The sequence below is a fragment of the Moschus berezovskii genome, chromosome 19 (genome assembly GCF_049115385.1).
Source record: "Moschus berezovskii isolate FMDL1 chromosome 19, NW_MosBer_1.0, whole genome shotgun sequence".
Taxonomy (NCBI): domain Eukaryota; kingdom Metazoa; phylum Chordata; class Mammalia; order Artiodactyla; family Moschidae; genus Moschus; species Moschus berezovskii.
In genome coordinates, this window is record NC_142478.1 from 54,136,763 (window position 1) to 54,156,670 (window position 19,908).

General features: G+C 48.5%; 1 protein-coding gene and 1 pseudogene across 6 annotated transcripts in view; one reads left to right on the forward strand and one right to left on the reverse strand.

Annotated features, from left to right (window-relative positions):
* The window catches only part of SCARB1 (scavenger receptor class B member 1), a 200,724-nt gene that overhangs the window by 21,268 nt on the left and 159,548 nt on the right, over nt 1–19,908 (forward strand). The gene's annotated exons all lie outside the window — the stretch shown is intronic.
* LOC148774868 (eukaryotic translation initiation factor 1 pseudogene) lies at nt 6,938–7,279 on the reverse strand (annotated as a pseudogene).

The following is a 19,908-nucleotide window of genomic DNA, read 5'->3' on the forward strand; positions in this document are numbered from 1 at the left end:
CCTTGTCTCTTATTTTATTTAACTTTGGCCACACTTTTTTTTTTTTTTTTTGGCTACACTGCATACATGCAGGATCTTAGTTCCCCTACCAAGAATCACAGCCATGCCTCCTGCAGTGGAAGTCTTAACCACTGGACTGCCAGGGAAGTCCCCTGCCTGCCTTTTCTTATAAGGACATCTGTCACTGAAAATAGGACCCACCCTCAATCCAGAAGGAGATGCATCTGGAGATCCGTAACTTGTTCACATCTCCAGAGACACTGTTTTCCAGTGTCACCTTCTGAGGTTCCAGCTGGGCATGACTTCTTGGTGATACTCTTCAACCCAGAACCAAGTGTTTGTCCGACCTTCTGACCGGCAGAACTCCAGGTTCAAATCCAGGCCCTGGTTCTTGGGTTCTCTTGGAACTTGATTTTCTTCTGAAAGTCAATGTCCTCTTCTGCAATTGGCAGCCGATTTTCTCAGCTCCCACAAACTAAAATACAGGTAGAGCAGCCTCAGATGTGGCATGACAGCTTAAGACACGCCACTTAAGACAGCTGGACGGGACGTGCTTGGTAGGATGGGCTCTTGCAGAGACAGCCCCCACTGGCACCAGAAATAAGGAAAATAAAATAGGGCACAGTGAAAAAGATTGAAAGTGGGGACTTCCCTGGCAGCCCATTGGTTATGACCCTGAGCTCCCAATTGCAGGGGTCACAGGTTCCTTCCCTGATGGGGGAACTAGGATCCCACATGCCACGCATAGCCTGGCCTGCTGCTGCTCCTGCAGCTAAGTCGCTTCAGTTGTGTCTGACTCTGTGTGACCCCATAGACGGCAGCCCACCAGGCTCCCCCATCCCTGGGATTCTCCAGGCAAGAACACTGGAGTGGGTTGCCATTTCCTTCTCCAATGCATGAAAGTGAAAAGTGAAAATGAAGTTGCTCAGTCGTGTCTGACTTTTCGCGACCCCGTGGACTGCAGCCTACCAGGCTCCTCCGTCCATGGGATTTTCCAGGCAAGAGTACTGGAGTGGGGTGCCATCACCTTCTCTGATATCCTGGCCTAAGACAGGATAAATAAAGATTAAAGTTTCTTAAAAAAAAAATACAGAAAAAGAGTCACAACTGCAGTAAAAAAAAAAAAAGAAAGAAAAGGCAGTACATGAAGAGTCATAGCTCCCTTGCCCCACAGCGGGTCCTGGCTCCAAAGGCAACTTGGGTTAATAGTTCCTTCCTGACAAACAATGTTTGTGTTCACGGGGAGCGGGATATCTTCCCGTCTCAGGCCCCCCCACCAGGACCCCGCGTGCCTTTCTTCACCTTGGGTTTGGCACCAAGGGGGGTATTTTGGAGACCTTTGTTTTAGCCCGGAACTCACCCTCTTGTTCCTGGGCTGAGGGCCTGTCTCTGTGTGTACAAAGCTGTGGGCTTTGGATACGGAGCGCTGTAAAGGGTGGGGCTGTTTCTCTATTTACTGCTGAAGCAGTGACCAAAGGCCTCGTTCCTTGGGACCTGACAAAGGAAGATGCAGGTCAGGATCCATTCTGCAGAAACCTTCCTGCTGGTGACGGCCATGTTGTCTTCTGGAACTTTCTCAGGGTGAATGTGTTTCCTGGGACTGCCGTAACACGTGATCACAGATGTCTTTTATTTTATTTTTTGCCCACACCTTGAAGCATGTGAGATCTTAGTTCCCTGACCAGGGATTGAACCTGTGCCCCCTGCATTGGAAGGTGGAGTCTTACCCACTGGACCAATGGAGAAGACCCATACAGATGGATGGTTTAGAATAGAGATGTCTTCTCTCTTAGTTCTGGAGACCAGAAGTCTGAAGTTGAGGTGTTGGCCATACTCTCACTAAGGAGCCTTGTGTCTTTTGGTGACTCCAGGCACTTGTGTCCGCATCCCTCTAGTCTCTGCCTTTATCTCCCATGGCGTCTACCTCTGTGTCTTTGACACTCATCATTGGATTTAAGGTCCACCCATATAATCCAGAATGATCTCATTTTGAGATCCTTAATTACATCTGCAAAGACATCTTTTTCTGGGATTTCCCTAGTGACCCAGTGGTTAAGACTGTGTGTGCTCAACGCAGAGGTCACAGTTTCTGTTTCAGGTTAGGGAACTAGATCCCACATACAGCATGGCACATGCAGCCAAAAAAAAAAAAAAAGACCTTTTCTCCAAATAAAATCATGTTCACAATTTAAAAAAAAATTAATTTGGCTGTGCCAGGTCTTTGTTGTGGAATGCAGAATCTCTTAGTTGCAGCATGCAGGATCTTTAGTTGCAGCATGTGGGTCTAGTTCAGTACCAGGGATTGAACCTGGGGCCCCTGCATTGGGAGTTTGCAGTCTTAACCACTGGACCACCAGGGAAGTCTCCACATTCACAGGTTTTGGGGCAGAACTTCCTGTGTGCTAGGCACCAGGCTGCCTATGGTATAGGCTCATTGGACCCTCGTAACCTCTTCTGCGGAGAAGGCAATGGCAAGCCACTCCAGTATTCTTGCCTAGAAAATCCCATGGATGGAAGAGCCTGGTAGGCTGCAGTCTGTGGGGTCGCTAAGAGTCGGACACGACTGAGTGACTTCACTTTCACTTTTCACTTTCACACATTGGAGAAGGAAATGGCAACCCACTCCAGTGTTCTTGCCTGGAGAATCCCAAGGACGGGGGAGCCTGGTGGGCTTTCGTCTATGGGGTCACACAGAGTCGGACACGACTGAAGTGACTTAGCAGCAGCAGCAACCTCTTCTGAGTTGCAGTAATGTTTATTTTCCCACTGGAGTCATGGAGGCTCAGAGAGGTTGAGGCACTTGTCTGAAGTTACACAGCTGGTGTAGACAGAACTTGGACCAGTGCCTGAGCTCCTCATTTTTGTCCCAAAGTTGCAGCCCAGCCTCTCCCAGAACTCTGACCAGGTTGGAGACATGTTTTGTGTGGTCCATGCTGCTATTAAAAAAAATGAAACTGGTCACTAAAGTTTAAAGATGGGCCGATGATAGATACAAATCTAGATTTCTAGGCAATTGTGACAGTTTGGAAATTCTACGCGGCAGCCATTGGCCAAGGGACTGTCCCTGTTCGATGAGGTCTGTTCCTCGGTAGGCCTCATTCTTGCCAGGTTGATGTTTCCTAGTTCCATGGCTGTGGGGAAGTGACTTGGCCCTTCCAGGCCTCAATTTCCTCATCTGTAAAATGGGGATAATAATAGCCTTGGCCTCATGGGCTGTAGCTGTGAGGGATAAGTGGGTTGATAAATGTGAAGTGAGTAAGTGCTGTTGGCTGCGGTTGTGAGCTGTGAGGTGACTGCATGAGGCTGACCTTGTAGCTGTTAATTGTGTGTGCACGCATGCGTGCTCAGTCGTGTCTGACTCTTTGTGACCCCATGGACCGTAGCCCACCAGGCTCCTCTGTCCATGGGATTTTCCCAGGCAAGGATACAGGAGCAGGTTGCCATATACAGGGGATCTTCCTGACCCAGGAATCAAACCCATGTCTCCTGCATTGGCAGGTGAATTATTTTACCACTGAGCCACCAGGGAAGCCCAGCTGTTAATCACCAGCCTTCTTTTGGAATAAAGTCAGACTTAGTTCATGGAGGTCGTCCAGGGTCCTGGGTGATGGAAGCTTTGGTTGTAGCAGGAAACTGGGCAGTCGAGAGCCCCTCAGGGTTCTCGTGCTACTTATGGCCTTAGGCCCATTGTAAATCTCGGTTTCCTTATCTCTGACAGCACTTGTGCTTTCTGCCTGCTTAAGTGAGGGAATAATGAAAATAATTTAAAAATATAATTTATGACTATAATTATCATTCTATTGATAGTATATGTGGTGGTATATATATAGAGAGAGTGAGGATTCAGAAAACTGGCCATACTTCGGCAGTGATGTCATCTTCCTGAGTCTCCGTTTCCTCAAATGTCAGATGAGATGATGTTAGTGTCCGCGACGTGGAGCTTTCTGTGTGATTCAGGGATTCAAAGTGCTTTTGGTGGGGGTGATGGAGGGGGTGGGGATGATGGGAGTGGTGGGGATGGAGGGGTGGTGGTGGGGGTGATGATGGGGTTGGTGGTGCTAGGGATGGGAAAGAAGGGTGTGTGTCGGGGCACATGGAATAGTGTGGCCTGGGGAAGTGGGAGCTGAGTTGGCTGCGGCCACGGACCTGGGCTGGGGCTGGAGCTGGAGCCTGTCCCTGGGAGCATCCTGGTCCTCCCTGTCCTGTCTTGCAAGAGGATGACATCACTGACCTCCATGTTCCCTCGGGCTCCGGCAGCTGTGATATGTGGCCTGGGAGCCCAGATAAGTGGGGCAGAGCTGCCAGCAGTCCCGGCCACCTGTGTCCTTGGCGGGGGAGGGAGAAAGGCCGGCGGCTGGGGCAGAGTCCAGCTGAGGCTTTCGATGTCCTTTCAACCCGGGGGAGGAGGGGCGAGTGTGGGGAGGGTGTTTTTCGAATCCTCTTTGTGGTTTTGGACTCGAGCAGCCTTCAGTGTGTGTTTTCTGAGCAGGTGCTGTGAACCGGGCATTGTGCGGGGCAAGGGAGCTACAGTCGTGGACACCCCAGGCCAGGTCCTTCTCCTTTGGGTGGGTGGTCCGGAGGGCCTCCCTGAGGAGGGGCTGGTTGAGGTGATGAGGAGCTGGGCACAGGAACAGCAGGGTGGGCCAAGGGCACAGCAAGTGCAAAGGGCTGGATGTGGGAAGTTGCTTACCGCACTGGAGGAAGAGGAAACCGTGGGCTCGGGGAGCAGTGACAGGGAGAGGGTGGTGAGAGGGAGAGGCGGGCTGAGGGCTTGTGGGACCTGGGAAGGAGTTTCCATATAGTTTTCAGTTCCTTGAGATGCCAGTGTTTCTGAGCAGGGGAGCCCACGATCTGACGCGTGTTACAGAGCCCTCTGATGCTGTGAATAGAAAGCGGGGGTGGGGTGATGGGGAGGGCTGGGGGGCTCGGAGAGGAGGCAGGGAGGCCAGCAAGGAGGCAGTGTAATTGGAAGGAGGGAACAAAGTCCAGTTTCCTTTTTCAGGGAGAGTCAACCACATGTCCTGACAGATGAGACTTGGGGTGTGGGGGCAGAAGAGAAGTCAGACTCTTCAATTTCTATCTGAGGGACTCCGTGGATCGTGGAGCTGTTTTCCCAGATGGAAATATCCAGGAGGGCAGTCAAAAGCAGGTGGAGGGACTTCCCTGGTGGTCCAGTGGCTCAGATTCCGTGCCCCCCATGCAGCGGGCCTGGGTTTGATCCCTGGTTAGGGAACTAGATCCCACGTACTGCAACTAAGAGTCTTTGTGTGTGCGTGCGCAGTTGCTCAGCAATGTCTGACTCTGCCACCCCATTGACTGTAGTCAGTCAGGCTCCTCTGTCCATAGGATTTTCCAGGCAGGATACTGGAGTGGGTTGCCATTTCCTGCTGCAGTGCATCTTCCCGCCCCATACCACATCTCCTGCGTCTCCTGCATTGGCAGGCGGATTCTTTACCACCGAGCCACTTGGGAAGCCCCAGCTAAGAGTCTGAGTGCCACAACTAAAAAAAAGATCCTGTGTGCCGCAGCTAAGACCTAGTATAGACAAATAAATAAATAAGTATATATATAAAAGGAGATGGAAGGTATAGGGCATAAATCTGGTCTTAAAGTCTTAGTAGGACAACTCAATCACACCAAAAAACAACCCAATTAGAAAATGGGCCAAGGACTTAGAGATTTCTCCAAGGAAGATATACAGATAACCAACAGGCACAGGAGGAAGCGCCCTGTGTCACTCATCATTGGGGAAATACAAATCCTAACCACAGTGAGTGATCACCTCATGCCTGATGGAAGGGCTGCTATTAAAAAAAAAAAAATGACAGTGATTGGCCAGGACGTGGAGAGATTGGAACTCTTGTGCAGTGTTGGAGGGATTGTAAAATGGTGCAGCTGCTGTGGGGTAAGTCTGGCAGGCAGTGCCTCAAAAAATGAAAACATAGAATTGCCATTGGATGCAGCAGTTTTACCTCTGGGATACGTATTCAAAATAATTGAAAGCAGGGACTTGAAGAGATAGGTGCACACTCATGTTCATTGCAGCATTATTCGCAATAGCCAAAAGGTGAAAACAACCCACGTGTCCCTCCATCTGTTCCGTTCCATTCCGTCGCTCAGTCGTGTCCAACTCTATGCGACCCCGTGGACTGTGGCCTATCAGGCTTCTCCGTCCACGGGATTCTCCAGGCAAGAATACTGGAGTGGGTTACCGTTTCCTTCTCCATAGATGGACGGATAAACAGAATGTGGTTCATCCATATTTTGGAATGGGATTCAGCCTCAGAAAGGAAGGAAATTCTGACACAGGCTACCATATGGATGAACTTTGAGGATACTGTGCTGAGTGAAATAAGCTAGTCACGAAAAGACACATATTGTATGATTGTTTCTACTTATGGCAGGTCCCCATGGGAGCAAACTCATAGAGACAAAGGATAGAAGGGTGGGTTCCGGGGGCTGATGGGAATACAGTTTCAGTTGGGGAAGATGAGAAGTTTTGGAGATGGCTGGATGGCATCACTGACTCGATGGACATGAGTTTGAGTGAACTCCAGGAGTTGGTGATGGACAGGGAGGCCTGGCATGCTGTGATTCATGGGGTCACAGAGATTCGGACACGACTGAGCGACTGAACTGAACTGAACTGATGTTTACACAATGATGTGAATGTGCTTCATGCTGCTGAGCTGTAAACTTAACAATTGTGAAGATGATATATTTGATGTTAATGTGTATTGGAGCACAATTTTATTTTATTTTTTTGGCTCTTTTCAGTTTATTGCATGAAGGAGTTACACTAGTCCAAGTTAAATGCAGACCCCAAATGGTTACATTATACAAGCTGTGAGGTTTTTAAACTTGTGACAAGGGATAGAAGGGAAATTCTACTCATTGCAAGGAAATCCTCACTTAAGCTTCAGTGAGCCAAAAGCACTTAAAACCCATGAACCTTCAGCTGGTTGTACTTAGCCAGTTCAGTCTTTACCAGGAACTGGCATATGTTCTTGCACTGGTCACCCTGTAGCTGAATTACTTCTCCATATTCTCAATGCTCAATTACAGTACCATTGCAGGCAAATTTCTTCTTAAACGCCTTCGCTAGTTTCTTTTTATTGTAATCATCAGCGATCCCTTGGACAGTAGTAAGGATCTTCCTGCCGTTTCTCTGTTGAATTCTTATATGGATTTAATCCTCAGTGCCAGCAGGAAGCAGATCATCACCCTTACTTGCATCAGCAAAGGGGTCGAAAGAGTGGAGGTTCTGGATAGCAGACATACAATATGATTCCTTTTCCTCGGTAGAAACGGCCTGCGGAAGGCTGCGGCGGGAGAAGGCGGGCAGGGGGGATGGAGCATCGGGAAGCGAGGGGGCTCAAGGGGGAGGCTGCTGAGTCCTCAGCGGCGGCTCAGTGACTCGGGCCTGGAGCACAATTTTAAAAAGTCATGATAGAGTTTAACCTGAGGGAGGGTTGGTACCTGTACCCTTCCTGCCCCCCAACCTCATCCCGGTGGCATGGATCGGGTTCAGTAGGTGGTAGACCGGGTTGCCCGGCCCCCAGGGTGATTACAACATGCACAGCTGCTTGCAAAAGATGAAGCCTTTGAAGTAGGCAGCCCTGAGCCTCTGATTCTTCCAGGCTCACAGCACCATTGCGCCATCTTACGAGACCTTGGCAAGTTTCCCCATGCGCTCTTGAACCCGGGCCAAGGTGAGTGGAGGAAGCCTCATTTAGCAACCATCGTTATGTGGCCTGTCTGCACCCGGGTGCCTTCTTCAGAGCAGTGCATGTCCTTGGTCACTTGATTCTTGGCGCTGCCACCGAGGAGGAAGGGGAGGTACTTGTGTCTCCATGGGGACTGAGGGGGAGGGGGCAGGGGTTGCCACATTAGTGGTAGAGGACAAATAGTAAATATTTTTCAGCTTTAGAGGCCAGACAGGTTCTGTCTCAGCCTGTCACCTCCGTGTGGTCCTGTATGTGGACATCCTTGAGACATCCCTGAGCGGGGGTTGTCTAAGTGCCACAGCAGCTTTGCTTGAGGACACCAACTTGTGAATTTCATGTGTTGCCAATAAGTACTCTTGTTTTGTTTTTTTTTTTCTTCAAACATTTAAGAATGTATGGATGGGAGGAGAGTTTGGGGGAGAATGGATACATATACATGTATGACTGAGTCCTTTGGCTGTCCACCTGAAATTATCACAACATTGTTAATCAGCTATACTCCAATATAAAATAGAAAGTTAAAAAATAATATAAAAATGTAAAGCCATTGTTAGCTTCCAGGATGCCCAGAAACAGGCACCAAGGCCAGATGTGGCCCATGGACTGTAGTTTGCTGAGCTGTTTCATACTTGAGAAATCGCCCACTTTCTTATTGGGGTGCAATGGGGGTGTTTGAAGGAAGGGCCATCCTCTGCCTGATTTATTTGGAGAAAGTGGGGCTGAAGTCAGTTCTGGGGGAAATTGTGCTTTTCTTAAAGAGCAGGGTCAGCTGCACTGCCTGGAGTTCCCACTGTGGTGGTGTAGTCAGTGGAGGATGAGGGTGTGCCTGATTCACCTGGGGTGCTAGAATCGGAACTGTGTGTGTGTTTCAGCAGTCTTCTCCCTTCCCTATGATCCTTCCCCATCCACACCTACGATGAGCCTTTACCAAGGCAGTAGAATGTTAGGGCCCACACAACTCTAGTCTGTGTGCAGACTAGAGTTGAGGGCCCTCTGTCACTACTGGGTTTGTGTCCTTGGGCAAGTAAGTGGTTTAATCTCTGGGTGCCTCAGTTTTCTCATCAACAAAACAGAGCAGATAATGGTACCTACCTCATGGACTGTCAGATTTAAATGAAAGCATTGCTTCAGATGGAATCCTTTGGGCTGCAAACAACAGAAAACCTGCTTCCAAGTGGCTGGTATAATAGGGAGCTTTATTATTGTGCTTTGTGAGAGACTGGAGGTGGTGGATGTTTCCAGATTTATTCAGCAGCTCAGTTATTTCAGGGCACTGGTTCAGTGTCTATGTGACTTTTGGAGCCTTGCTCTCATAATCTCATGATGGCTGCCACAGTACCAGACATCACACTGTCACACATATCATTCAAAGCCAGAAGGAGGGATGGTACAACGGGAGGGCTCTGTTCAGTTCTTCCTCTTATCGCAAGAGGATTTTTTTTTTCTCAGAAGCTACCAGAAGCTAGACGGGCTCATGGGCCTAGACTACAGTCGGGGTCCATCTTCTCTGAGATTTAAGGCTTTGTCCCCAATACTGGAAGCAAGTCAGGGTTTGTTTTGTGGGAGAAAGGGATAAAGGTGACCTTTGAGCCTGGTACCCAGTAAATGCTGTTATCATCGTAACAGGCAGAACTTTCACAACTGAACATCCTCAAGTAACCAGCAGGATCGTAGAATCCCCTGGTGCTCCCCACTCCCTTGCTACCCAGCCCCAAGGGTGCCTGCTACCCTGACTTCTTCCAGCATAGCTTAGTTTTACCTGGTTTTGTACTTTTATCAAAATGGAATCACACAGTGGGTACTGATATGGTCTGGCTTCTTTGCTCAACATTGTGAGATAGACCCACATCGCATGTGGCTGTTCTTCCTCAGTTCAGTTCAGTTCATTTCAGTTCAGTCGCTCAGTCGTATCCGACTCCTTGCGACCCCATGAATCACAGCACCCCAGGCCTCCCTGTCCATCACCAACTCCCGGAGTTCACTCAAACTCATGTCCATCGAGTCAGTGATGCCATCCAGCCATCTCATTCTCTGTCGTCCCCGTCTCCTCCCACCCCCAATCCCTCCCAGCATCAGACTCTCTTCCATTGAGTCAACTCGTCGTATGAGGTGGCCAAAGTATTGGAGTTTCAGCTTTAGCATCAGTCCTTCCAATGAACACCCAGGATTGATCTCCTTTAGAATGGACTGGTTGGATCTCCTTGCAGTCCAAGGGACTCTCAAGAGTCTTCTCCAGCACCACAGTTCAAAAGCATCAATTCTTCGGCGATCAGCTTTCTTCACAGTCCAACTCTCACATCCATACATGACCACAGGAAAAACCATAGCCTTGACTAGATGAACCTTGGTTGGCAAGTAATGTCTGTGCTTTTTAATATGCTGTCTAGGTTGGTCATAACTTTCCTTCCAAGGAGTAAGCGTCTTTTAATTTCCTGGCTGCAGTCAGCATGTTCTTCCTCACTGCTGTGTAAATATACCATTGTGTGAATATACAGTGATGTTTTGGTTAATAATTGGGTTGTTACTGGTTTGGGGCTACCAGGAGTAAAACTGCTGGGAGCATTTGTGTGGACATGGATTTTCATTTCTCTTAGCAAATACCCAGGAATGGGATTACTGGGGTGTTGGGCATGGACCTTTGCTTTAGTAGCTAATTCCCCAATAGTACCCCAGAGTGTATACCGGAGTGTATCATCACTCATACCAGAGTTTGCTTTGGTAGCTAATGCCCCACCAGTATCCCAGCCTATTGACAGTCCTGCCAATGTTTTGTTTCTTTGGCCATATCACGTGGCATGCAGGTTCTTAGTTCCCCAACCAGTGATCGAACCCGTACTCCCTGCAGTGGAAGTGTGGAGTCCTAACCGCTGGGCCGCCAGGGAAGTCCCAGTCCTGCCAGTGTTAAATGATGTTCCAGTGCCAGTAAATATGCTTAATGAGCTGAGCTCTTCCTATTGTGTGTCTGAGTCATTTGTGAATAACCTGTCATTTTCCTAATCCCTGCTCAGCTCTGTCTGATGAACTTTGCTTCCCCATGACACTTGAGGACCAGTTGTGAGCATATTAGATGCTTAGGCAGGGTTGGAATAAATGAATGAGTACCATGTTCTCATCCTGTGTTATTGTAGGTCAGGGCTTACAAACTCAGGTCCCTGGAAGGGCCATGCTGACAATGCCAGTGAGTAAAGCAGCCTGGTGTGAGGTGTTAGGGAGCCATGGAGCCTGTGGTGATCCGGATTGCAAGTCCTGTGCCAGGAGCAGCTGCTGCTTAGCTCAGCACGCTACGCTACTGAGGCTACGTGGGGATGCAGACCTAGAGCCAGCACACCTCCCGGTTTTTTAGAAGCTGGGAATCCGGAACGTACCTGCCATTTTTAAGATGTTGTCAACAAATTCAAGTATTTTGAAATACAACGTGATCCCAAACTCATCCAGTGGCCAAATCGGACAGTTTGTGGAGTTGGCTTCAGGAAGACAGAAGATCTGTTTCTCTGGGGGTGCGGTAGGGGTTGCCACTTTTAACTGGTTTAAAAGAACGTGTTATGAAAATTTCAAATGTGCATTTAAAAAAAGAGCACAACAAGATTGCCACGTGCCCTTCGCCTGGTTTAATAGACATCGAGTCCCTGCCTGCTGGTTTCATCTGTACCGCCACCCACATCCATTTCCCCTTTCCTGAGTTATCCTGAAGCAAGTATCTGACATCAGTTCATCTTAGTCTCTGACACCGTAGTTCTCTAACCGTCTCATGTGGCAGGAGCCCCAGGAGGGCTTGTTAAAAAACAGACGTCTGAGTTCCTGCCCCAGAGATGCTGAGTCGGCAGGTTTGAGAAGGACCTGAGAATCAGCATTTCTGTCAGGTTCACAGGTGATGCTGCTGGTCCAGGGACCACACTTTGAGAACCACTGCTCAAACAGGCCTATGGTAAATAACAATGATGTAAAGAGGTGGCTGGATGGCATCACCGACTCGATGGACATGAGTTTGAGTGAACTCCGGGAGTTGGTGATGGACAGGGAGGCCTGGCGTGCTGTGGTTCATGGGGTCGCTAAGAGTCGGACACGACTGAGCAACTGAACTGAACTGAATTGAAAGCAAAGGACCCCCGCCTCTGAAGCTGCCATGGGGCTGTTGTCCCGTCAAAAAGAATTCCGAGGTATAGTGAGGAGTTTTCGAAATGATGAACTTGTTCAGCTGTTCAGAAATGCCCTGGGCCCCCACCTTTGGGTCCCTTTCGCGGGGCTGAGGGAGTGTGGCTCAGTGGTCACTTGGTTCCTGCCCAGCCAGGAAGCTTCCTGAGACCCTTAGAACCCCGAGTCTGTCTGTCCTCTGACCTTTGCTCCCCCATCTGTCCTGTGGGAACCTGTTGGCTTTTGGAGAGTTGCTTTGGGAGACACCCCCCTCCCCAGTTCTGATGCTGCCCCGGGGAGAGGGGAGGCTGGCCTTTTAGGCGCTCAGCTTTCTGGCTGACAGTGCAGCCGGCGGAGCTCTTTGGGGCGTGTCTCAGTTCCTGTTCCGATGGACACCCAGTGTCATTGTCAGGCCAGGCTGTGTTTTGGTCTTAGAATTTGGGAGGAGGACGGCGCCTGCCTGAGGCCCCAAAGGGGCTTCTCACAGACCTGAGTTTTGAGAACAAAGGCATCCCCCACCCTGCCCCACTGCAGCACTTGCAAGAAGACCCACCCAGACTGTGTTCTGCCCCGTATTTCTTTTTTTTAAAAAAATAATTTTATTTATCTATTTTTGGCTATGCTGGGTCTTCGTTGCTGCACAGGCTTTTCTCTACTTGTGGTGAGTGGGGACCACTCTTTCACTGCGGTGACTTCTCTTGTTGTGGAGTACAGGTTCTGGGCACTCGGGCCTCAGTAGTTGCGGCATGTGGGTTCAGTAGTTTCAGCTTACGGGCTCTAGAGCACAGGCTCAGTCGTAGCACCTGGGCTTAGTTGCTCTGCAGCACGTGGGAATCTCCTGGATCAGGGATTGAATCTGTGTCTCCTGCATTGGCGGGCAGATTCTTTACCACTGAGCCACCAGGGAACCCTCCCCCGACTTGGTTTCTTTTAAGGAAGTTCAGATTGTAGATAAAGGGTGGAGGTTCACACAAGGAGGGCTGGACTGAGCATCCTGGGGGTGGGGCTGCACTTTAGGAGGACAGTGGGCCTCCCGCGGTGGGAGCTGGTCCACTTTGTCCTGGCGGGGTCCCTGCTTGGTGGCTGCAGACAAGGATGCCCTGGAAAGGAAGGGGCACAGGGGAACAAACGTCACCCTGCCCGGACAGTGGGTGCTCCTGGGTGTGGGTGGGGCTGTGTGGGAGGAAGCCTCGCATCTCTGAGGGGGTGTGGGAAGCAGGATGATGGCCCCTCAAAGAAGTTCTAATCCCGGGACCTGTGGGTGTGTTACCCCCATGTGACAAAAGGGGCTTTATAGATGTGATTACATTAAGGAGTTCAGGATGGGATGATTGCCCGGAATTATCTGGGTGGGATCAACGTCATCATAAGGGTCCTTGTAAGAGGGAGGCAGGGGAGTCAGAAAGGCTGTGATGATGAAATCTGAGGTTGGAGTGATAAGGGGGCCAAGGAATGCAGGCGGATTCTAGGAACTGGAAAAGCTAGGCGACTGGATTCTCCCAGAAAGCCTCCAGGAGGAACCAGCCCTGCAGACACCTTGATTTTAGCCCTGTTATGGTGTGTGCGTGTTAAGTCACTTCAGTTGTGTTCGACTCTGTGCGACCCCATAGACTATAGCCCTCCAGGCTTCTCTGTCCATGGGACTTCTCCAGGCAAGAATACTGAAGTGAGTTGCCACTCCCTTCTCCAGGGGATCTTCCCAACCCAGGGATCGAACCCATGTCTCTTAGGTCTCCCGCACTGGCAGGCGGGTTCTTTACCACTAGTGCCACCTGGGACCCATTTTGGATTTCTGACCTCCAAAGCTGTCGGATAGTAAATGTGTGACATTTTAAGCCAGTACACGTTTGACAATTTGTTACATGGCAATAGAAATTGAATGCAATGAATTTGCTTCCATTAAAGCTAGGGGAGTTAAAAAAAAAAAGAAAAGCCAGGGGTAAATTTATAATAAATTCTGGTTTAAATAAAATATTTAAACTTAATGTGGTTGTATTTTTTTATTAATTTTTTTTTTTAATCATGCTGGGTCTTCGTTGTGGTGTGTGGGCTTTCTCTAGTTGCAGTGCATACAGGCTTAGTTTCCCCGTGGCATGTAAGATCTTAGTTCCCTGGTCAGGGCTCCCTTGCGTTAGAAGGTGGTTTCTTAACTGGTGGACCACCAGGGAAGTCCCAATATTGTTTTAATATATCTACTTTTAAACATTTCAATATTTTCTCAACGAATTTAATGTTCTGGAGCATTACTGGGGCTCACATTTTTCCTTTGCTTCTCAGCTCTGATGTAACTCAGCCAGGCACTGATGTGACCCTCACAGAGCCCTGTGAGATAGGTCCTGTTTGTGTCTTGATAGCTTCCTAATTTTTAAACGATTTTAGATTTACAGAAAAACGGAGAAGACAGTCCAGAGGGCTCCCCTGTTTCCCACATTTGGTTTCCCCTGTTGTTCACATCTTTAATTAGTGTGGTCTATTACTGGTGATCCATTAGTATTAACTAATGTCAGCACTTTGTTGGGATTTCCTTAGTTCCTATCTCATCTCCTTTTTCTTTTCTCTTAAAAAAATTTCTTTTTGGCTGCACCTCGAGGCATGTAGTATCTTGGTTTCCCATCCAAGGATCGAACCTGTGCCCTCTGCAGGGGAAGCGTAGAGTCTAACCACTCGACCTCCAGAGAAGGCCTTCGTTTCCTTTTTCCTCTGCTAGGGTCCCGTCCAGGCACCACCTCACGCTTCGTCATTGTGTCTCCTTAGGCTTCTCTTGGCTGTGCCTGTTTCTCAACTGTTGTCGGTTTTGCTGACCTGGATGATTTCGAAGAGCACTAGTTAGGGGTTTGTTCGGATGCCTTTCCACCGGGATTTGTCTGATGTTTCTCTTGTGATTAGACTGTGGTTCTGGGTTTGGGCAGGAAGAGCCCAGGGGCTCAGTGCTGTGCTCATCTCATTATGTCAATATGACTCCCCAGTTGAGGTTGGTCCTCCCTGTTTCCAAACCCTATTTACAGATGAGGAAACCAGGGCACAGAAAGTTCTGGTAGATGGAGAAGGGCAGGAAGTTAGGAGATGGGGAGTGGCTGGCTGCAGACATAGAGCTGGGTCCCCTTGCTTGAAGGGAGGGCCTCCAGACACCTCCCCCGCTTCTTCCTGGGTCCCCAGTGGTCTCCTCATTGGTCTCCCAGAGGCAGGCTGAGAGCTTCAGAGGTCAGATTTGACGGGATACAGTCTCCCTGTTGAGCCTTTGTGGGCTGAGGTGCCTCTTGAGGGAGTGCTAAACAGCTCAAAAGCCCTCACCCTTTATATTAAAATTTTTTTTGCTTTAATTTTTTTTTTCATTAAAAAATCTAAATTCCCTGGCAGTCCAGTGGTTAGGGCTCTGTACTTCCACTGCAGGGTACATGGATTTGATCCCTGGTCCTGAAACTAAGATCTTACAAGCTGAGTGGCGAGGCTGAAAAAATTTAAAAAATTCTAAATTTAGCATCAATGCAGGAAAGTGTGCAACCTTCGATGTAGAGGTTGATGAATTATGTGGGTGTGTGTGCTTGGCATGCTCACCTGTGTGGAAGGCTGTCCTGAATCCCTCCATGTCAGCTCTCATCCCAAGGTGCTGCAACCCCCACCTCTAGCACCAGAGATTAGCTTTGCCCATTCCCTGGAATATCACATCAATGGGTGTCGACTTTCTGTTGGTCATCACTGTGCTCGTTTAGGTCATCTATGTCCATTCTTTTTCTTTGCTTGGGTGATGTCCCATTGTATGAATGTGCCATTTGTCATTCATTTGTGGACATTTGTGTTATTTAGCTTTGGGAGACTGCCACATCATTTTCTGTACTGACTGTACCAAACTGCACTTTCACCAGTGTGCATTCTGGTGGCTCCACATCCTTGCTGACATTTGTCAGTCTTTTTCATGTTAGCCCTTTTGGTGTATGGTATAGGATCTCTTTGTGAGTCTAATGGACCTTTCTCTGAGGACTCACTGCCCAGGGCTGATGGGGTGGCTCCATGAAGCCATGGGGATTGTGTTTCTTATCTTTCTTCTCTACCATCCTTTGTGTGTGGCTTCCATTCTCAAGGCTGCCTCATGACCCAAGGTGACTGCTGTAGCTCAATCTGTCATGACTGCATTCCAGGCAGTAGAAAGGGGGACTTGTCAACAAATACATAGGAATTGCGATGTTGATAATGCTGGGCAGACAAAACAGGTGATGGATGGAATGTGATGGGGGAAGGACTACATTAGAAAGGATAGTCTCTTTGTCCATTTTGTTCACTGCTATAGTCCCTGGAGAATCCCATGGACGGGGGAGCCTGGTGGGCTTCCGTCTATGGGGTCGCACAGAGTCAGACACGACTGAAGTGACTTAGCAGCAGCAGCAGCAGCATAGTCCCTAGGACCTAGAAAAGAGCCTGACATGCAGTGAGAAACCAGCAAATATTGTTGATGGAGGGCCTCAGTGAGAAGGTGACTTTAGACTTGAGAAATTAAGGAATCACTTATGTGGACCTTGGAAAGAAGATTGCCCTTGGAGGAGCAAATCGTCAATGCAAAGACCCTATGGCAGAATCTTGCCTGGTGGGCCCAGGAACAGTGAGGCCAATGTGGCTGGATCCGAGTGAGCGAGGTGGATTGTAAAGGGAGCTACTATTAATGTGGCTTCAGGGAGCCAGAGGGTGCGACTAGGTCACTGTTAGAGTTTGGGATTTAATCCCTAGATAAGTAGGGAGCCATGGGAGGTGTTTGACCAGGAAAATGCCATGATCATCAGTTCAGTTCAGTTCAGTCGCTCAGTCGTGTCCGACTCTCCGCGACCCCATGAATCACAGCACGCCAGGCCTCCCTGTCCATCACCAACTCCCGGAGTACACTCAAACTCATGTCCACAGAGTCGGTGATGCCATCCAGCCATCTCATTCTCCGTCGTCCCCTTCTCCTCCCGCCCCCAACCTTTCCCAGCATCAGAGTCTTTTCCAGTGAGTCAACTCGTCGCATGAGGTGGCCAAAGTATTGCAGTTTCAGCTTTAGCATCAGTCCCTCCAATGAACATCTAGGATTGATCTCCTTTAGAATGGACTGGTTGGATCTCCTTGCAGTATAAGGGACTCTCAAGAGTCTTCTCCAACACCACAGTTCAAAAGCATCGATTCTTCGGCGATCAGCCTTCTTCACAGTCCAACTCTCACAACCATACATGACCACGGGAAAAACCATTGCCTTGACTAGACGGACCTTGGTTGGCAAAGTAATGTCTCTGCTTTTTAATATACTATCAAGGTTGGTCATAACTTTCCTTCCAAGGAGCAAGCGTCTTTTAATTTCATGGCTGCAATCAGCATCTGCAGTGATTTTGGAGCCCAAAAAAACAAAGTCTGACACTGTTTCCACTGTTTTTCCATCTATTTCCCATGAAGTGATGGGACCAGATGCCATGATCTTTGTTTTCTGAATGTTGAGCTTCAAACCAACCTTTTCACTCTCCTCTTTCACTTTCATCAAGAGGCTTTTGAGTTCCTCTTCACTTTCTGCCATAAGGGTGGTGTCATCTGCATATCTGAGGTTATTGATATTTCTCCCAGCAATCTTGATTCCAGCTTGTGCTTCTTCCAGCCCAGCATTCCTCATGATGTACTCTGCATATAAGTTAAATAAGCAAGGTGACAATATACAACCTTGACGTACACCTTTTCCTATTTGGAACCAGTCTGTTGTTGAGAACCCCATGAACAGTGACAAAGGGCAAAATGATAGGATACTGAATGAGGAATTCCCCAGGTCGGTAGGTGCCCAGTATGCTACTGGAGCTCAGTGGAGAAATAACTATAGAAGGAATAAAGGGATGGAGCAAAAGCAAAACCAATACCCAGTTGTGGATGTGACCAGTGATAGAAGCAAGGTCCGGTGCTGTAAAGAGCAATATTGCATAGGAACCTGGAATGTTAGGTCCATGAATCAAGGCAAATTGGAAGTGGTCAAACAGGAGATGGCAAGAGTGAACGTCGACATTCTAGGAATCAGTGAACTAAAATGGACTGGAATGGGTGAATTTAACTCAGATGACCATTATATCTACTACTGTGGGCAGGAATCCCTTAGAAGAAATGGAGTAGCCATCATGGTCAACAAAAGAGTCTGAAATGCAGTACTTGGATGCAATCTTAAAAATGACAGAATGATTTCTGTTCGTTTCCAAGGCAAACCATTCAATATTACAGTAATCCAGGCCTATGCCCCAACCAGTAATGCTGAAGAAGCTGAAGTTAATCGGTTCTATGAAGACCTACAAGACCTTTTAGAACTAACACCCAAAAAAGATGTCCTTTTCATTATAGGGGACTGGAATGCAAAAGTAGGAAGTCAAGAAACACCTGGAGTAACTGGCAAATTTGGCCTTGGAGTACGGAATGAAGCAGGGCAAAGGCTAATAGAGTTTTGTCAAGAGAATGCACTGGTCATAGCAAACACCCTCTTCCAACAACACAAGAGAAGACTCTACACATGGACATCACCAGATGGTCAACACCGAAATCAGATTGATTATATTCTTTGCAGCCAAAGATGGAGAAGCTGTATACAGTTAGCAAAAACAAGACCAGGAGCCATGATCATATGTACCTTTTAAACCAGTAGCTCTGATCTGTGTGGGGAACAGCCTAGGGACAAAGGCAAACATGAGAAAACCAGTGAAAAGATGACTGCACTGGTCCAAGCAAATGATGCTAGGGGCCAGGGGTGGTGTTGGAAAAAAGTGGATGGATTTTGGGTGTGTCTTAGAGCAAGAGCAGCCAAGACTTCCTGATGGATGGTTTTTGGGTGGGAGAGAAATGGAGGAGTCAAGCATGACTCAGCTTAAGCAACTCATTCTGCTGTTTTAGCAACGTGCTTGGGTTTCCTGTTTTTTTTTTTTTTTTTTGATCTTTTCTTTGATTCTTCTTGCCTTTAAAATCAAAGGAAGTTAGAACTTTAGTCAAAGGTATGGCATTCCCAAATCCAGACTGAATCAGCCCACACTACAATCTTCCCTGAGTTGAGCCAACTCACTGGAAAAGACCCTGATGCTGGGAAAAATTGAGGGCAGGAGGAGAAGGAGGCGACAGAGGACGAGATGGTTAGATGGCATCACTGACTCAATGGATATAAGTTTGAGCAAACTCTGGGAGATTGGAGTGCCGCAGTCCATGGGGTCGCAAAGAGTAGGATACGACCCTACAACTGAACAACAACGACAACAAAATGGGCCCTATGGGGCTGGGGGTGTCTCTGGATCCTCAGATCCAGGAGGTAGAGTGACTGACTGGAGCGGGAAGAGTCTGGTCTCATCCCAGAAGCCGGCCTCGTACAGGTGAATCAGAGTCTTGGCTCATCTGGTTATTAGAGGTGTGTTTCCTGTTATCAGTGGGGGCGGGATTGCATTTTGCAATTCAATGGGCAGATCAAATTAATGATTAATTTGTGAAACTCCTGTCCTGTGTGCCCCGAGCCCTGTGGGAGAGAAACGTGAGGGCACAGGCCTACATGTTGATGCAAAATTGGGGGCTCAGTCTCTTCCTGCACCTGTGACCTCAGGTGATATTTGGCCCTCAGGCCTCAGTGTCTGTGTCTGTTCAGTGGGCCTTTGAGAATATAATGAGGCAAGGTAGGCGGAAGTGTTTTGTTACCAGACCAGTGCTGTACAGATGGTGGATAGGATACTCTGGCTTCCCTGCCCTCCCCCAGCTTCTCAGGGACCCCATCTTATTCGTTTATCTTTATTTTTTAAAAAATATTTATTTATGGCTGTGTTGGGTCTTAGTTGCGTCATGCAAGCTCTTCTTTGTGTCACGTGGGATCTTTTGTTGCGATGCACAGACTCGAGTTGTGGTGCACAGGCTTCAGTAGTTACGGCACTAAGGGCTTAACTGCCCCTTGACATGTGGGATCTTAGTTCCCTGACCAGGTACCAAACCGGCATCCTCTGCCTTGCGAGCAAGGAGAATTCTTAGCCATTGGTCCACCAGGGAAGTCCCTTGTTCATCTATCTTTAAATTCAGAACATAGCATCTAGCATGG